This window comes from Bombyx mori, chromosome 18 (genome assembly GCF_030269925.1).
Source record: "Bombyx mori chromosome 18, ASM3026992v2".
Classification (NCBI taxonomy): domain Eukaryota; kingdom Metazoa; phylum Arthropoda; class Insecta; order Lepidoptera; family Bombycidae; genus Bombyx; species Bombyx mori.
In genome coordinates, this window is record NC_085124.1 from 4,912,860 (window position 1) to 4,932,734 (window position 19,875).

The following is a 19,875-nucleotide window of genomic DNA, read 5'->3' on the forward strand; positions in this document are numbered from 1 at the left end:
CAGGGACGGAACCAAGCCACTGCCTACCATTGAGTACTCTCCATAAGCCTCGTTGGAAGAAGGACATGACAAGTTATTCCATACATGTGTTTTTAATAGCATCCAAAGAGCCTTGCATTCGATATACAGGACGCAAAGAATCGCAATTGAAAATAACTTTATTATTTTAACCGAAATATTACATATACTTTGGTATTTAGTGGGCCAGCGATGTAACACAAAGTACCCACGTCCCCTACGACCTTAGATCTCGTGCGTCAAATAGCGCGCTATGCAGAAAACAATAGTTTTGAAAAGTTGTTTGTTGGTTGGAAGTACTTTTAATACCTTACAAATATGTTCGCAAAGACAACACGGAAAATAAACTATAGTCTAAAATTAAAAATATTTCCACTTTTTATATGTTCATATAAGCTTCGTGTAAGTTGACTTTTAATAACAATACATTGCGTGCTGGACAGATGCAGCTAATCTTGAAATATTGGTTCGTGCTTGAAGTCATTTCCAAATATTTTGTATTAATCGTGTAAGCAGGGACTCAAGAGAAAACAGAATGATCTTTTTTTGAACAGTACCTATTATTTTTCTGTTTAATTATCAACCAGATCTCACCTAGATGAAGCCGTGATATAGAAATATCGTATACTTTATATAATTGAATATGCAATTTCGAAAAGGGCACATGTCGCATATTTTGTCAAATACGTTTTTTCATATACATGTAGTTTTGAGGCTTACCTACACCCATTTTATAATAATTCCAGTAATTTTCAATTGCTAATTAACACTAAAATATATCTCAAAAGTTAATATTTTAAATTTTACGCTGCTTTAGAAAATACTCAGTTTTTTTTTTCATTTCCTGAACATTTTACATTTTTAGAGATGTGCCCTTTTTGAAATTGCATATTCAATTACAGTGATTGCTTTTCTATACACTTCGAACGCATATTTACAATACTAGATCAATAACGTCCGTCTGGTGTAGTGGTAAGTGACATGGTCACTATACAAGGGGGTCGCGGGCTCGAATCCCGCCAAGGGAAGATATTTGTATGATAAATATAAATGTCTTTTCCAGGGTTATGGATGTATATTAAATATATGTATGTGTATAATAACAATCTTACATTTATTTCCGTTATCTGGTACCTGTAACACAAGTTCTTTACGAACTTATAACGGGACCAGTTAACGTGGCGTGATTTTTAGTAAATATTTATATTTAATTATTATTATTTAATCTATTCACAATTTTATTTCGTAATTTAAAACGACGCTAACTAACATAATTAACCCGTTTCGATTTAATAGGATAAGACGTTTGTTTCGTCCTGAACATTTTGATAACAAAACAACTAAGCAAATAAGTTAACTAATTTAATCCCACCGAAAAGCTTTGCGATATCTGTGCCTAATGTATGCACAGCGGATATACCCTTCGTGCCTCGTTTGCACATGTAAAAAGCTAGGCACAGTTGGAAAACATCGTATTGGTTTAAGTAGTCGTCGCCTTAAGCATAAGACGGTCAGGGTTTTCGTGTCTGTATCAGTATTTGAATCCTGCACACAGGTACCAATTTTTCTGATGATACGTACTTTGCTCATGCTCCCGAACGAAAAGACTTTCACGGTGAGCTTCGCGTAATAAAAACTCATGTCCGCAAAATGATAATTTGCGTAATGACTAGGTTACACAGCCTTGCCTATCTCTGCTGTCAACAAGTAATGCCTTCCATTTTAAAGGGCAGAGCAGTCGTTGTACTACAGAACTGAGATTTAGAATTCATGTCTCAAGGTGGGTGGCGGCATTATCGTCGTTGAAGCCTATGGGACATTGATAACTTAACACCAGGTAGTTTATTTACCCGTCTAAGCTATAAAAAAAACGAAATAAATAAGTTTATAGTGGGGCATCCAGTAGGGAATACTCTACGTCTGCACAGATAGGTACCATGTTCCACTGCATGTATGAGTTCGGATTCTGTACTAAGCCAGATACCCCGCAGGTCGATCTAAGCAATAAAAATAAAATCAGGAAAACATGCCTTTTAGTTTTAGTTGTGACATTACAAAAAAATATGATAGAACTTATGTTTCAATGACACAGTATAATAGTTCAATTATATCATACTAGGTATATCTTCGTCGACCATGTTAATTTTATTTTTAAACATTGCCTAGGTAACCAATTAGGTCACTACCCACTTAATCACGTAGATAAGGTAGTACCTAAATATAAAATGCTTATTTCTGTAATGTACCTGGTATCTATATTTTCAGGATTAAATTTCACTGTAATACTAAGAAATGATTTGCTTGTTCTAGACAATTCGTCTTTTTTATAAACATTGAACGATGTTGTGCTTTCTAATGTTTTCTTGTCTTATTTATAGACAACTTTAATTCAAAGAAATTAAATATGTCCTATTCCATAACTGTATTTCTTGCTAATAAAAATGTACCTATGTAAAAATACCTTTGATCGTTTTGTTTTTCAAGTACCTATTTGGACTAATTTTAAAAATAAAAATCCGGAAATCCATTTTAATTTTAATCATTACCATATTTTGAATTCGGAGAATTTTATAAAATTATTATTATGAGTCGTTATATCATTATTTTGAGACGTTGTAAACCGTTTTACTTTTATGTAATTTGAACCAGTCAAGTTTCTGTTCGCATGTAAACGCAGCACCGCCGGCCGACCCTTTGCGGGCAGTTCTCCCTAACTGTGGGCAGTACACCCTCCAAGCAACCTTGGATGACAAAAAACATTATAACTGCGATACATTAACGTGGAAATCTGAACCTTGCGCCGCAGAGTTAGGGTGTACGTTTTAATGGGGCAGCGCTAGTGGGCAGTGGTACCCAAACAAAGGGGGGACGGTCGCAAATCGACCCGTGGCTACTGTAGAGCGATTGTGTAGTTTTGATATTTTCTAAATTCATTTTGTATTTTTAATTCGTTTTGAATATACGAATTTAGTTGATTACTTGTTATTTAAACGAGTTGTAATTGATTAAAATGTAATTTCTCGTCATTTCCTCATGCTTCGAAATCGTTTTTTATTTCATAATATATTAAAAAAAAATACGTCCGCTTTTAGGAATTTTTTGACAATAAAGTACCGGAGCTATTTCTACAAAAAATTTGATCTATTTGAAAATTTCGTTTACACACAGTCATAGGCGACGCCGCTGTATAATATACTCAGTTTTCCTTGACGGGTCTCGCTAAATTACACTAACGCGAAATTCGGAATTGCTTTGTATTTTACCCTCTTTTTTTTTCGGGACATGACAGCGCCAGTGTTTACACACGTAGACCTGCAAGTTGAAGGAATGCCCCCGCGTGTGTACATGTTAACTTTGCTTTGCTAGTGGTGCAAAGGTGGGAATCTGGCTGTTTTCGTCGTCTTACGTAAGCGAGGGGCCAAAGTTTGAATACCACAGTTCCATTCGTCAATCCGAAATTACGTTCCGATGAGATATTTTAATTGTTCAATGACTCATGGCAGTTTAGTATTTTCTTTGGGTTTCACGGCTCGTAGTCATAACTAAAATTATTTTTACGATTTAATCACGCGTGATTTTTTTTTGGCTTATTATATTATTTTTTCAAGGTTTCAAATACTTTATACAGTTTTCTTGTTACGGACGGCTAAAGTATAATTCGTCGACACTAGAACAGGTGGACGGACATTGTCAAAGAGGTCACAAACACCAGCGTCTCGGGCGCCATTAAGCAGGCCGAATGCAGGCAACATTGGAGGAAGCTTGTACAAAAACTAGACCAAGGTGGTCACGACCCTCAGTAATGAGGAAGCGACGACGAGAGAGAGAATATTGTGCTAACGTTTTACGTTTTGCAGAAAACGAACTCTTATAGCAACTTAAATAGAAATGATTAGTTAATGACAAAGAGACTAGAGGAGTCCTCATACCAAATCTTGTGAAATTGATTCAGACTTTTTTTATTGCATTTTTAGGCAGAATAGCATACGGCCCACCTGATGGTAAGTGGTTACGGTTGCCCATAGACTTCAGCAATGCCAGCGGCAGAGCCAAACCGCTGCCTACGGAAAACTAACAATGTGAATTAAAAGCACGTCTCAAATAAGTACCGTTTGCAAAATTTAACATTATAATATCGCTTTGTCTTATTCGGAATGTATCTTGTGACTTGGAGCGGCGTTGGGGCCTCCGGGGCGTCCGTGACAGCGTGACGCGGGTCCGGCCCGGTCCGAAATAGATATTTCGCCGGCTGTCGTCGTTATTTGTGGCATTTCTAAACGAATTATGTACATGACTGTAGCTTTTGGCTCCGTTTTTGCGAAATTGCGGTCCGCTTCGTTCCACGAGTCGCCTTATCTATTCGGCCGGTTCCAGAAAATGTCTGTCGGGTTTGATGATTTTTGTAATTTTTCTATCATGTAAGGTAAAAAGTTTTTTTTGAAGTGAAACTTCTTTATCGGCGTTGGAAAAAAATTTACCGTCACATTTTTCGGTTACGCGTCACATTTTTCCGTTACGCGCCATCTTTTTTGTATTCATGTCTATGATAATAAAATCCTTTTGTTTAAACTTTATCTAATTTAACTTTTTTGTATTCATGTCTATGATAATAAAATCCTTTTGTTTAAACTTTATCTAATTTAACTTTATTTAACCAATTTCTAGAAAGTTGCATGTAGATCATTTTTCGAAAAATAAGGCCATAAAGAAGTTTCACTTCTTACGTGTGTACACTAGTACACGCACACATTTTTTTTATTAGAGCGATACTCCTATAAGGTTAAGTCGGCTAAGGTAAAAGGTCTGTGAGAACAAAAATGTGTGTGTGTTTTTTTTTATGTTGGTTTTTTTTATATCTCAATATCGATCTTAGTCAATTTATTGAAGTAATTGATTATCTTTTTTTTCGATAGTACTAAATGATTTTGTCTCGTTTTGTATTCATATTTTCCCTACCTATTTGCTGGTAGCCTAAGGGGCTATTCCAACTACTCCCGGACGGGTAAGTCAACTCACGGGCTCAACCTCAGAGAATTTGCTAACACTAGCTCTAGCAAGAGCAATATTTCACAGAATCTGTATTCATGCTAAATTTTAGTAGGTCTTAGAAGAAAAAGCTAATATACTAAGATTTACTTTTCCAATTGTCTTCTATCAAATATTCATGATAATTTTATGTTGTTAAGTAAGATAAAAGGGTAAAGGAAAAGGACAAAATCGCCTTATAGGAAAATATAGTTTCCAATCAGAATTCAATTAAGCGCCATCTATTGTGGAGTAGCAAAAAGCTAAAGCGAAAACAGAATAGCTTATAGAGGGAGCTAGTTTATCTTGTGAAACGGTGATGTGAGAACTTGTATTTATGATATTAAGTTTTATAATGTTTTAAAAACAGGTATTTAATGCATTGGCTAGTTAATCTAAATAATCAACAAAAATTAAGATTCTTATTCCACTATATTTTGATACGTATACAAAATCCTTTAATTATAATATCTAAAAGGTACCTACTTTATTTACAAAGCAAATGAGTAAGCTTTGAGTCAAAATTTTATTACAAAATATAGGTATAATTATGCACGTGGGCAATCTTTAATAGCATAAAAAAATATTCTTATTAGGATACTGGTACAGTACAAATGTACTCTTGAAAGGACAAATTATTCGTTCGCACTTATGTCTCAAACTTTCTTTGTTATTTAATATTATGCAGCGTTCTGGTTCTATGTAACAATGAAGACTTGGAGACAATGGAGATGTCCATGGGCGCCAGCAAACATTTAACACGAGATGAGCTCTAAGCTTGTCATTAAATGAAAAGTGTTATTAAATCCATTATAATTTAACAACGAAGTGACCAAAATCATTTTATACCGTTTCAAAAATTTTAGTTGTTTAATTTTAAGGTGAGGTTTCATAAAAAACTCACTTCTTGAATTGGTTATAAGTATGTTGTCAAAACAATTAGTTAAACTTATGAGCTTTCTTCCAGTAGTAAAATACTTACATTTTTTCATATTAAATTTCTAGTTAATTTTGATCTTAGACATAGGGGATACGAGTCAAAATTGTGACTACTACGATTTTGCCGTTTCTGCCGCTTAGTATTAGCGTCATTGAGAAATTACACGCGTCATTACGGATCCTCCCAATCCATTAACGGTGCTATTAGATACCACAAGCACCGGTCATCGTCCTTCGTCGCAAGCGACGGGTCCGACGAGCGAATTAACCCATAGACACAGCCTACTTAGTTTCACGCTGGATCTTCTCAGTGGGTCGCGGTTCTGATCCGGTGGTAGATTCTGTGAAGCACTAGTCTTGCTAGGGCCAGTGTTAGCAACACTCCAGTTTGAGCCCCGTGAGCTCACCTATATGTTAGGGCGAAGCTGAAATAGCCTCCCAAGGCTATTAGCATAGGTAGGGAAAACAAAAAGGGATGTTCGTCGTGTCTCTAGACACACAATGCACACGCAAATATGCGTAGACGAAAAGTACACAAATCTGTATTATTAAAACTACACTCACTTCTTAAAGAAAATAAATATTTATTTACAAAGTTCTCAGTGAAAGTTGTCGGGTCGCGCCAACTGAAAAATGCAACGAAGTTCCGTCGAGAGGGAGAGTGAGCTATGTCTTTATAGTTTCACGGCTCACTGTCAGCCCGCGTTTTGAGGTGTATCAAATTGATGAGTTTCGCCAACGTTTATAAATTTTGCATGATTTATTTGATTTAACCGAATATATACGGCGCTATTGGTGATTCTACCATGATGTGTGTTTTATCGAAGTTATTAATGTGAAAGACCTATGGCCGCATGTAAAACTAAGTGGTGGTGTGTCCACGCGTCGCCGCGATTTATTATAATATATATAATACAAATATACAGCTATATGTAGTAATGTGTTCGGCGCAGCGATGCGTCGTAATGTGCAAGCGATTTATTATTAGACTGGTGGTAGGACCTCTTGAGTCCGCACGGGTAGGTACCACCGCCCTGCCTATTTCTGCCGTGAAGCAGTAATGCGTTTCGGTTTGAAGGGCGGGGCAGCCGTTGTAACTATACTTGAGATCTTAGAACTGATATCTCAAGATGGGTGGCGCATTTACGTTGTGGATGTCTATGGGCTCCAGTAACCACTTAACACCAGGTGAGCTGTGAGCTCGTCGAAAAAAAATCAATATGCCACATCAACTTCCTGTTTTAAAATATCCTTTATGCGTTTACCTGTACCAAATAATATCAAATATATCACATTATTTTCATTTGTTATTTTTTTGTTATTAAATTACAAAATTGCGTAGACCAATAAACGTAGCCGCCCGGTGTATCATGGTTATCGGAGTCCATGGACCACACAACCTAAATATCTTTACTCATTTTGAGCTATTTGCTCGAACTGGTGGTAGGACCTTATATCTCAAGGTGGGTGGCGCATTTACGTTGTGGATGTCTATGGGCTCCAGTAACCACTTAACACCAGGTGGGCTGTGAGCTCGTCCACCCATCTAAGCAATAAAAAAAAAACTCTCGATTGTATTGTATTGCGTTGGTACAGACCAGAATGCATGACAGCTTGCTGCCGAAGCAGGCAGGATTGTGGTAGCTACCCGTGTGGGTTTACAAGTCGCCCTACAACTTGTAAATAAAGATAATAAAATTAAACAAAAACCTAACTACGACTTTCTCTCTTCCAACCTTTTAATTTCCTGTCGTAAAGAGCTTAGTTAAAAGAGGCGTAGTGCATTTGATATTTGGATTAGGTTTTCTGCAGCAAATTCTGTACTGTAGACGTTGGGTTGAAAGAAAAGGTTTGGATAATAATTGTTTCTGTGTATTTATATTATATCCTTTATGGGTGGCCTTTTTGAGTCAGTGTGGATAATTACCACCACCCTGCATATTCTGCCGCGAAGCAGTAATGCACTCCGGGCTTGGGGAGGGAAGGTCGTTGTACTATACAAATGCGACTTAGACCTCTACATCTCAAAGCGGGTGGGGCCATTCAAGTAGTGTGGATGGGCTCTGGTAACTACTTAACATCTACGGAGACATGAGTTCGGTTAGTTTTATGAGCCCGGAGGCGTTTTCCAGTTCCAATTCCAGTTTTACCAGGACAGGTGGGCGAGCAAAGGCTCGGCCAGGAGAGACGGGACTTGCTAACAGTTGCCCGATCGCCTCCAAAGGAGACCTAACAACTTAAGAGCAGCTGCTTCGCGAATCTATCTACTACCGAACTTCAAACCGAAACGCATTACTGCTTCACGGCAGAAACAGGCAGGGTGGTGGTACTTACCCGCGCGGACTCACAAGAGGTCCTACCACCAGTAAAAACGGAAAACATCATAGCTTCTTTTTCATTGATGCACTTTATAATTATTAACGATAATATATTACTGTTCTATTTTCATTGCAGCATTTTTAGGCAATAAAGCCAAATCAGTCGACGTAGTTTCCCTGGCATTACTAATTAGGGACGAGCATAACAACTTTTCCCAGCCAAGATGGGTAAATAAACTTACCTCTTTTTATTGGTCGGATAAAAATCGCCGGACCACAGCCAACGCGTTGAGGACTGTTTTAAAATCTGCTTTCGCTGAAAAAGGCGCGTCGGCATCAGCTGAGGCGAAACAGACAGAGGCAAGGTGATACGTTTGACGTGTTGCCCATCTCTCGATTTACCTTACCTCCGGATATCAGAAGCAGTGTGCTTAGTGCGAGTTTCTTAACGTTCTCGATAGCGTAAAAGTTTTTCACTGCCGAAATGTGTATCTTTAAAAACGCCGCTTTAATCGATTAGAAACCGTTTCCTGATGGCTCCGTGCAATCTCCACATGCTTTCAATTTCGCAATCAATCAATCGATCAGTCAGGAAGCGAGTCGGCCTCCGGATATGGGCCGCTCGGTGTCGCCGCCTATTTTAACTCGCCGACAACCGCTGTCTGCACTAGGAAATTACTAAATCTCTGCTTAGCCGCAGCCCGGAGGGGTTCTACGGAAACTTAAATATTGAGTTATAGAGCTATTGGTTCGTTTTTTTCTTCTCTTTTAAATTAAAAAAATAAACCCCAAGACCGGATTTTAACACGTTAAATGTCATATGGAAAATCGAGTATTTTATGAGGATCACCCGTGAGACTTTTAAAATATCTAAACTAGATGGTCATCCTCCTCATCAGTCGATCCCTTATTGTTGAGCATAGTGATGCGCCCGCCTGTGAACTTTTTTTTGTTTTTTTTTATTGCTTAGATGAATGGGCGAGCTCACAGCCCACCTGGTGTTAAGTGGTTACTGGAGCCCATAGACATCTACAACGTAAATGCGCCACCCACCTTGAGATATAAGTTCTAAGGTCTTACAACGGCTGTCCCACCCTTCAAATTGAAGCCACTTATGTCGGTCAGTGGCACAGTGAAGTGCGTGGCTAATTCTTATCTTTCGGGCAAATTATCGCATTTTATAAATTTTTTTAATGAAAATCTCGAAATTCAGATAAAAATTACCGATTCCCTGATTTTGGCTTGACCCGAATGGTGTATACTTGTTAAATACGCTTTAGAAGCATAGAGACGGACACTATTCGTCGGTTTGCGGAGGAGTACGCTTCCAATTTACTACTACAATAGAACGAATACCCCATTAGTTCTGTGTTGTCGACTGTAAGTTTCCTTTAGTTCGCTGTGAGCTTAACCGCCTTTCTTTCGTGTTATTTCTTTTTGAGTGTCACTTTTGTTATTGAATTCGGGGTATGCCCACTGAAATACACGCGTTCTTAGCAATTTTGACGTGCGTCTGATAGTATGACTAAATTCACGCTGTAGTAACAAAACATTTTGATTACAAGCGAATAATCTTGATTTAATTATTATTGAATTTTTTTTTATGGCTTACACGGTGAAGGAATAATATCGTGTAATCAAAATCATAGATGGTAGGGTGCCTTGTAAGCCCGCACGAGGAGATAATATGATCCTGCTTATGTCTGCTGTGAGGCAGGAATGCTTTTCGGTTTGAAGGATGGGATAGCCGTTGTACTGTAAAAAAAAACGGAAACCTTAGAACTCATATGCCAAGGTAGGTGGTGATATTTATTGTACATGTCTATGGGCTCCGTTAACCAATTAACATCAGGTGGGCCGTGAGGTCGTCCATCCAAGTAAGCAATAAATAAAAAAAAATCGTAAAAACGGTACATAGAACTAGCAACGATGATCGGTTTTGATTTGGTACGCCTTTATGTTTGTGTGTCGACTTTATGGGGCCTGACTTGAAAAATACTCTTTCTTACATATCGTTTTCATGGAACACCCGATTTAATAAAAGTCATTTGCACATTCGTTGTGGCTGTGACGCCATTGTGATGTCCATTCATTAGAGTATTTCTATCTCGTTCACACATCGCCACCCCCATCCAACCCCGGTCATTAAAAGGGATGGAACATACAACATGTCGGATAATTACGCTACTTTAAATAAAAATGATATTTCAGTAAAAAATATATTTAAATGTACTACATAAAACATTATTTTTAATGACGTTCCTTTCTTATTAGACTTACAATACATATTTCTAGTTAGAATAAATGAGTCGACTATTATCAAAGCCGGCAATGTGACTTTTGGACAATTATTGGTAAATCAGAAAAACGAATTATTGACTTTGTATTCCATTGGCAGTCACAAAACTCTTCTGAACGACATCTTAGATAAATAACAGGTTAAGTATTAACCTTTATTTAATGCAGGTTTTGAACCGTATTCTTTGAAGGAGACGATTATATTCAAATCAATCTGTATTGACATATCAATAACATTTTTTTGTCCAAATGCACAGATTGCCACCTTTGATAAAAGACGACTCAAATAGAATCTACGTATCGTATATAGCCATAGTCGACTCAATACCATTTTCTTTTCTGTTCATCAACTGTTTTTTTGTTAGTAGTTATTGACATGATTTAAAATAAAAAAAGCAGGTTTTCTTAATATCTCAATCAGAAAACAAAAGAGGAAACGTAATATTAAAAATGAATTTAAGTGTTGCTATCTATGTCAGTAATTATTAATATCAATGTCAAAAAATAGGTGGAATATGTATTTCATAAATAATGATCAATAGATAAAACTTGGAGGAAAGCACTATGGAGCAAAATCACATGTGGTCGCGTTCCTCATCAGTGAGGGAACGATGATGAAGAAGAAGATAAACATGTATTTATGGAGCAAGCAGAGTTTACACTAACTGCTCTTAATGGTAATAGATGAAATTTTTTCATCACACATCATCACACCTCGATGATTAGTGGTGACCGATTCTAGATCAGTATCTAGTCAGTATTGCCTGGAGAATAGCCATGCTATAGCCTACAGCTGAGGATTCTAATCAACGTTAATCTTCCACAATAAATCTGACATAGCTTAATGTTGGTTACACAGAAACATCCAGCGATAGTTTTTCGACAAGACTAGGCTCAACTGACTCTCCACACAGAATAAAATGTAAAACAAAAATATAAATATACTAGCGGCCCGCTCCGGCTCCGCTTGGGTCTTAAACAAACATTTCAACGATATTTGACGTTGTTTTATTTATTTTCAATAAAAATAACTACAAAAGTTAGACATATGCTGTCGGGACACTTTTTGTAAATAATAATGTGTTCTAGAAGGTTGTAATACATGATTTTATTCTATTATCAATAGTTTTCGCAGGGCACGCGATGTAAAGAATATTTTAGGTAATTTTTGACACCTTGGGTTACATTATTGGAGTTTTAGTAAGGATCCCAAATTTTTTTTAAAAAGATAGCCTATGTCACTCGGAAATAGTGTAGCTTCCAAACAGTAAAATAATTTTTCAAATCGGTTCAGTAGTTTCGGAGCCTATTCAATACAAACAAACAAACAAATCTTTCCCCTTTATAATATTATTAAGATTAAGATTAAGAGGAGTATAGATAGAATAAAATTAACAATAGAATCTTGAAGAGTTATTTTGGTATAGAAGCTCAACGGTATGTTACAAAAGGCACTACATACAAATATGCGGTATATTTTAATAATTTAGAATAAGCATTACGATTATTAATAAAAAAAAGTTTCAGAAATTTTCAAAATTTTATTTTAAGTATTTCTACTTTTATAAATTAGGGACACACACGACTTTATATCATCATTGTGCGTTATGGCTATGCCTATAACAACTTCCTATATATATTCGTTATAGTTCACATTAGCTTTAAGTTATCTATACTATAATATTATAAAGAGGAAAGATTTGTTTGTTTGTTTGTATTGAATAGGCTCCGAAACTACTGAACTGATTTAAAAAAATCTTTCATTGTTTGGAAGCTACACTATTCCCGAGTGACATAGGCTATAATCTTTTTTGAAAAAAATAAGGGGTCTTTACTAAAACTTCAATAATGTAACCCAAGTTGTAAAAAAAATACCTTAATATTCTTTACATCGCGTGCTTTTATTTAAAAAAATATAACAACGTCAAATATCGTTAAAATTTTTGTTAAAGACCCAAGCGGAGCCGGAGCGGGCCGCTAGTTTAAAAATAAACAGTCATATGGTTCGCACGCAGTTTCATTGCAATATATTTACAAGCAATACTCAACCTTATCACCGCGAACATCATCCCGCCAGTTTTTCTCCCTAAGCAGGTTTGGTTTCCAGCTAAAAAATTTCCTCTTCCACTTGAATATAATTTTTTTTATCAATTCAAGTAGATTTTAATCTTATATCCCAAAGACGCTGGCGGTCACGTTGAGATGTCTATATGTGTTTCTATCTAAGATTCTTAAAATTCTTTGCCGCTGGTCGGAAATTTGTTGTCGTAGTTAATTTACTTCAGATTTTGCATCCATATAACATTCATTAACAATAACATTTCATACAGAATACAAAAATTAAATAAAAACAATAACTACAATTTCGGAATAAATTAAATCGGCCTGATGTTCTACGAACAGTTGTGTATATGAACACATAGAAGCACATACATTAATAAAGTACAGATTAATTAAATAAAAAGCATAAATTTCAGATTTTGCATCCATGTTATATTCATTAACAATAACATTTCATATAGATTACAAAAATTTAAAAAAATGTCTGGTGTCGTGGGACAACGTATAGGAACGAAGTTCCTTATTAAAAAAATATTAATTTTAAGTTCTATTCGAGGTATAAAGAAAATAATTATTAGGCTATACATTTTTTTGATTCTTTTATTAAATCTTGATAAAAATCTTATGTTTTACCGGTTAGGGTACCCCACCGCATCCCATAATTAACTTCATTCCAATAAAAAAACTACATACAATTTCAGAATAAAATATATCGACCTGACACACGTTCTACGGACAGTTGTGTATATGAACACATAGAAGCACATACATTAATAAAGTACAGATTAATTAAACAAAAAGCATCGCCCCGCTCTCCCTGTTCAGATTGCGGGCGGGCCGTCCGCACAATGATTAACGACTGTCGCATTCCGGCGTTGTATCAAATGATTAATACGCGAGCATGCCGCCTGCGTGTGAGGGTTTACGCATCAAATCATCACGTTATATACGCGCGGACCCGGTTGCGATCAGAGATAAATTAGGTAAACTGCAAAAATGCTTGTACGAGAGAGGCAATAGCAGAGCATAGTAATCGTTCGGTGTTGCCGCGATGTTAGTAGCGTTTCGAATTTGTTATTTAGCTTTTTTTATATTTACTCCATTATGTACCTAAGAAGGACGAAACATCCCGTATTTAAAAAAAAAGCGAAATGCAGTTAATCTATTTTTTTATTTTTTATTGCTTAGATGGGTGGACGATCTCTCAGCCCACCTGTTGTAAAGTGGTTACTGGAGCCCATAGACATATACAACGTAAATGTGCCACCCACCTTGAGATATAAGTTGTGAGGTCTCAAGTATAGTTACAACGACTGCCCCACCCTTCCAACCGAAACGCATTACTGCTTCACGGCAGAAATAGGCAGGGTGGTGATACCCACCCGCGCGGACTCACAAGAGGTTCTACCACCAGTAAAATAACACGGTATATAACACGATATTTTACAACACGGTTCCACTCTAAAACGAAAAGAAAAATTCCCCGCAATCCTCTTATAACACGGTAATTCTATAACACGATAGCGAGATTTTTGTTAAAAATTATTTAGAAAATTTCATTATGCACTATGAACATACAAATACACTGGAAAAACCGAAATTTTACTGCTTATTTTTTATGTATATTTTAGGTAAAAAAATACATGAAGGCCAAATAGTTGAGGTGTTGCATTCAGAAATATTACTGTCTTTTTTGTATTGGCTTCTAAAAAGCATATAACAAAGGTTTTGTACAAACGGGAAATTGTAGGAACGTATTTACCGTTTTATAGGAAAGCTACCTAAACGTCAAAACTTTCTTCATCAAGCCACCAGATTTGAATTGGCAAAGAATATAATTAAAAATATTTTTACGGCTTAATGCCGCGCTTTTTTTTTTATTGCTTCGACGGTAGGACGAGCTCACAGCCCACCTGGTGTTAAGTGGTTACTGAAGCCCATAGACATCTACAACGTAAATGCGCCACACACCTTGAGATATAATTTCTAAAGTTTTTTTTTTTTTTTTTTTATAACAACTAAGAGGCAAACGAGCAAGACGGGTCGAAGAGATTTAAACGATCTGTTTTTTTTAAACAATAATTGTAAACAGACATGCTTTAACAAAACCCGACTTCAAATAGAAAAAAAAAGATGTTCCAAAACAAATTGATAATATACACTAAAAACAATAAGCATCGAAATCGGTTGGCGTGATATTTAGTTATTCATCTATATGTATTTGTCGCGCACGTACTTAATGCAAATTTTAGACTTATATGGTTTTTTATGGATACCATTATCAGAACTGGACTAAACTGGAAAATGGGACCACGCGGGAAGCGTCAGCTTTCTAATAAAAAAAGAATAATCAAAATCGATTCACTCAGTCAAAAGTTATGAGGTAAAAAACACAAAAATAAACATACAGTCGAATAGAAAACCTCATTCTTTTTTGAAGTCGGTTAAAAAACGACTCTGTATTGAACCAATTAATTTTTCGTGAAGCATTTTAATGCATTAAAAAAAAAACCTATTCAAAAAAATATATGATGAAATTGACTATTTTAAATGGAAAATGTAATCATAATAACACAAGAAATTACTTGTACTAAGAAAACTATTACGAACGAAACTAAAATTCCTGAGCACGATTGCATTTCTAATTTAAATACCTTTCTAGGTTCTACGCCGGCTCTACGTCGAGGTGCCTCGTCGGCCAGAGGGAGTTCGTGTTCTCCCCATTCTCCTCGAGTATTTCGGCGGCTTACATTCCGCATGGTCATTCTCGAAGTCATAATTTTCAGACGGCACACGACTCGGTATGTGGAGGTAATGGTTTTCTTGAGCTCTCCTGCTTGAAAGGAATTTTGTATGGGCACATAATCTGTTAGATTTTATTCGGGAAAGCTACGTTTTAATTGAGACTTTACGTGTTGTGCAAACTTAAGCTTGCCCTCTATTTAAGCCTGAAAGGTAGTATATATATAGCTATTTGTGTAAAAGTCACTAGTTATAAATTATAATTAATGAGAATGATATTATATATACCGTCTTCTCGCATTAAAACTGTATAATCTCAAAACTTACTAATTCTACAGGAGAGTGTTTTAAAGGTTTAACATGTAATACCTTTAATTATTAATCAGCTTTGCAACATTTACTTTTTATTTTTTACCAGTTACATTATCTGTCTTTTAAAGTAAGATAAAATTATGTATTAATTTTTTTAATAGTAGTCAAAACATAGGCAAACTAAAAAAAAAACTAAAACTACGTTCTTTTGACAGTATTTATGGGAAAAACACTGGTGATACCAAATGTTTACGCATGAGTTATTTCGAATATTTTAGGAAATTGTACACTTTTAATGCGAAAAGGCGATATGTATTATAGACATTATAAATGACAATTCTACGCGTTGTAATGGCGCTTACAACAGCACCGAAATGTTATATGAATCTATTAAGTAATAGTCCTTAGTAATATTAGTTATTACGTATTTTTTAATGAAATTCATCAACAAACAGATATATCGACATTCACCCTAGCACGATGCGTTTTGAATCTTCAGTGAATGAACCAAATTTAGTTTTGGGATTAAGTTACGAATTTATATATTACAATAATATGTAACAACTTCATCGTATTTCCTTATGATTTCGTTATCCTTAGAACGAGCCCCTGTCCATGCCCACAAAAACTATATACCTAATACTTAAAACATCGGACAAAATATAAGCCCACCGAGTTTCTCGTCGGATCTTCTCAGAGGGTCGCGTTTCCGATCCGGTGATATATTCTGCGAAGCACTGCTCTTTCTAGAAGCCAGTGCTAGCCACACCTCCTAGTTTGATCCCCGAGAGCTCACATACACGTTAGGGTTACGCTGACATAGCCTCTCAAGACTATTAGCGTAGGTAGAAAACAAAGAAAACAAAAACAAAAAATAATGACAATGAAACCCGAGAATAAACATTACAAAAAGCTTTAATTAAGAAACTATATCGTTGAAAAAATTAAACAATTTAAATTCAATTTTGAAATTCTCAGTGTTACAAGAAAATGAAAATTCCCTCAAGCGGACTGACCATTATCTTATTAGACAAAGGGTGGAAAAGGGGTGGGCTTCGGAAACCGTTCAACTCGAGCACCCTCTCACTAATAGTGCGCTGCTAGAATTTTGATGCTTACTTTCGCTTGGTCATTGTTTATTTACGTAAATCATTCCAACAACAAAGTAAACAACAATACATGCTTTGTTGTAAATATTATATATGCAATTTTTTTTATTGCTTAGATGGGTGGACGAGCTCACAGCCCACCTGTTGTTAAGTGGTTACTGGAGCCCATAGACAACTTAAATGCGCCACCCACCTTGAGATATAAGTTCTAAGGTCTCAGTCTAGTTACAACGGCTGCCCCACCTTTCAAACCTTCTTCATCCTTCAAACATCTTATACCCACCCAACAACGCAGGGAAATAAAACTGTACCTACCGTTTAGAAAAAATAGTCACAGTCTTAAGTATAACCGGATTAAGAAATTCACATAGTTTATCTATTTTTAAGAATTTTCTTATATTTCTAAATTAATTAATAACAAATAAAAAAACGAAACAAGATCAACTAAGCTGTGATACTGAATATAGATGAAGTAGCGGTAAGCGCGCGCTTCGTTCTTAAGTAGTTCCTAGTTGGCAGTCATTAACGCTATAGGTAATACGTCTTGTTACAAAAACATTCCTTGATTTATTTCTTAAATCTTTTTGGAACGAAGTTCCTTATGGGACGATGCGGAGGGGTACCCTAACCGGGAAAAAACGTCCGTAACGTAAGATTTTTATTAGTAATGCACACAGTGTACGACTTAACTTTGTAATAACGTACAAAAATAACATATTTTTTTATCATTTATTGACCATGATCTCAGAGCGTTCGTTTGCGCAATACACTAGCTCTTATGCAAACAACCGTGCATGAAGTGTACCAAAATAAGTTCACACGTTACTGAATGACCGTGAGTTGTTGCGAAACCTCCAGTTTTATTTTCCTTATACCTCGAATAGAACTTAAAATTAATATTTTTATAATACGTTCCTATCCGGTGTCCCACGACCCCACACATCTTTTTTTTTCAAGCATCGCGGCTTGTGCAATGACCTTGTCGCTGAGGTAGATGGATGGGCGAACTCAATGTTTCAACAAGGAGTGGAGATTGCTAACAACTGCCTAAGCATCCCCAGAGGTCTAGCAGATCAAAGGCATTTGCTTTGCGAGTGCATTTACCATTGGATCGGAATTGCTTGGATGATGACAGAAACTCAACGGACTGAAGTTATACTATAAGGTTAAGATTAAGGTGAGGTTAAGTCTACGAACTGACTGAAATGTATTTCTTATTTTAAAAACCTTTTTTTTTATTTGTGTCAACACAACCTGCTTTGTTTTTAGTATTCACGCTAGGCAAATCTAGATTTAAAAAAGTATATATTTGAATTAAAAATTATATATGATAACACAATATTGTTGTGCATGTACACATTATACACACGCGCATATCACACAGGAAACGGAAGCTACATGCGGCCAGACTAATTACATTAAAATCACCGGCAGAACACCGTACTAAATCACCGCACCTATTATTTAATACCAGGTCTCATCTATACCGCGGACGAGGTACAAATATAACAGATACACAGAGATTTCGCCACTACATCACATTCTCTGTGTCCCTACACATGCATGGAAATGTAGTATTTAACGTCGAGCTTTTAAGTTCCAATTTTGTGTAGTGAGAATGAATGAATATTTTAAATTAAATTTCTAGCATACATCTTATAAATACACGGAATAAAACAACCGGTTGTGATCTTTAACCCTGAAGGATTAAAAGCCAGACTTGTGCGCAAAGCTTGTGAGTTATGACGTTTCGTATTGGACTAACGAAAGGTCCTTACAATCCTTTCTGTTAAACTAGTCTGCTTGAATAATTGCCGCGTGGACCTGAAGGGTTAGATCGTATTCATGCGGATCCCCAGCATTGTGGTTAGGGTCTGCGAATACATAGATATGTCTGGACTGGACTATGTATATCGTGTAGTTTGTTTATGTGTATTTGAATAGGTCACATTATTATTTTTAATATTTATTTATATACTGGCTAAAAAATGAGATTGATTGATCAGGAGAATCGGAAAAATGACCTTGTGAAAAGACTCAGTAGAAAGACAGCCGTATTATTACACTGTGGTCAACACTGGCTCCCCAATAAGCCCGTTTATAGAATACTAGCGACCCGCCCTCGCTTCGCTTCGGAAACAGTAATTTATTATTGATTTCTCCACTATCTAGTGGATGTTATTATACACATAAACCTTCCTCTTCAGTCACTCTATCTACTAAAGAAAACCGCATCAAAATCCGTTGCGTAGTTTTAAAGATTTAAGCATACATAGGGATATAGGGACAGAGAAAGCGACTTTGTTTTATACAATGTAGGGATACTATTCTACTGACCGATTTGTATTAGTTTTTACTTGAATTCTATAACAATACAACAAAATAAGCTATCAAACTGTTTAAAATTACTAAGGGAACCTTTGAAGCGAACATAAACGGGGACGGCAATTATCTTCCTCTGACGACTTACTAACAAACTGTGTGTTGGTTTTATGAGAGTTTCTTCAGTATCAGAACAATATTGACTTTTCGGTTCGCGTTATGAGTTTAGTTATTTAGTGCCGACGTTAAAAAGTTTCGACTATTGATAATTTTGTTTGAGCATTATTTTTATTTCAGTTCGTTTGAATATATTATTATTATTATATTATGATTATTATTTTTTACTTAGGTGCGTGGACGAGCTCACGGCTCACCTAATGTTTAGTGGTTAATGGAGCCCATATATATCTACAAAGTAAATGCCGTTACATACCTTGAGATATAAGTTCTAACGTCTCAGTTTTTCAGTACAACGCCTGCTTCATCCTTCAAACCGCAACGCATAACTGCTTCACGGCAGAAATATAAGCAGGGTGGTGGTACCTGCCCGTGCGGACTCACAAGACGTCCTATCGCCAGTAAAAACATTGTGGAATCATATAAGCGAATACTCGAAAAGGCTTTGGACTAAACATGTCAGGCTACACAAAGAAAATTTGATTTGTCTTGGTTTTCACAGCGATTTTAATCGGATGCGAATAGGACGCATTGGAATTTATTTGGATTGCAAG

The 19,875-nt window shown here is 36.1% G+C and overlaps 1 long non-coding RNA gene across 5 annotated transcripts in view; it reads left to right on the forward strand.

Annotated features, from left to right (window-relative positions):
- LOC110385589 (uncharacterized) overlaps nucleotides 1–19,875 on the forward strand; it is a 90,159-nt gene that overhangs the window by 40,248 nt on the left and 30,036 nt on the right. For 3 of the 5 annotated variants that reach the window (XR_002430842.3, XR_002430841.3, XR_009975517.1), the window contains 2 exons: nucleotides 15,322–15,470; nucleotides 17,780–17,999. This is a non-coding gene — a long non-coding RNA (uncharacterized LOC110385589). The remainder of the gene's footprint in view (nucleotides 1–15,321; nucleotides 15,471–17,779; nucleotides 18,000–19,875) is intronic. The other 2 variants (XR_005245746.2, XR_009975518.1) reach the window with 2 other exon arrangements.